Genomic DNA, 1,249 nt, shown 5'->3' on the forward strand with positions numbered 1-1,249 from the left:
AACGTATAACGTAGAACGTAGAACGTATAACGTATAACGCATAACCTATAACGTATAACGTATAACGTATAACGTCTACCGTATAACGTATAACGTATAACGTATACCGTATAACATATAACGTATGACGTGTCAAGTATAAGGTATGACCTATAACGTATAACGTATAACGTATATCCTGTAACGTATAACGTATAACGTATAACGTATAACGTATAACGTATAACGTATAACGTATAACGTATAACGTATAACGTATAACGTATAACGTATAACGTATAACGTATAACGTACAACGTATAACGTACAACGTATAACGTATAACGTATAACGTATAACGTATAACGTATAACGTATAACGTATAACGTATAACGTATAACGTCTAACGTATAACGCATTACGTATAACGTATAACGTATAACGTATAACGTATAACGTGAAACGTATAACGTAGAACGTATAACGTATAACGTATAATGTATAACGTATAACGTCTAACGTATAACGTATAACGTATAACGTATAACGTATAACGTATAACGTATAACGTATAACGTATAACGTATAACGTATAACGTATAACGTATAACGTCTAACGTATAACGTAGAACGTATAACGTACAACGTATAACGTGTAACGTATAACGTATAACATGTAACGTATAACGTAAAACGTATAGCGTATAACGTATAACGTATAACGTATAACGTATAACGTATAACGTATAACGTATAACGTATAACGTATAACGTATAACGTATAACGTCTAACGTATAACGCATAACGTATAACGTATAACGTATAACATATAACGTATGACGTATCACGTATAAGGTATGACCTATAACGTATAACGTATAACGTATATCCTGTAACGCATAACCTATATCCTATAACGCATAACGCGTAGCGTATAACGTATAACGTATAACGTATAACGTATAACGTATAACGTATAACGTATAACGTATAACGTATAACGTATAACGTATAACGTATAACGTATAACGTATAACGTATAACGTATAACGTATAACGTATAACGTATAACGTATAACGTATAACGTATAACGTATAACGTATAACGTATAACGTATAACGTATAACGTATAACGTATAACGTATAACGTATAACGTATAACGTATAACGTATAACGTATAACGTATAACGTATAACGTATAACGTATAACGTATAACGTATAACGTATAACGTATAACGTATAACGTATAACGTATAACGTATAAC

Source organism: Ptiloglossa arizonensis, unplaced genomic scaffold (assembly GCF_051014685.1).
Source record: "Ptiloglossa arizonensis isolate GNS036 unplaced genomic scaffold, iyPtiAriz1_principal scaffold0822, whole genome shotgun sequence".
Lineage (NCBI taxonomy): Eukaryota > Metazoa > Arthropoda > Insecta > Hymenoptera > Colletidae > Ptiloglossa > Ptiloglossa arizonensis.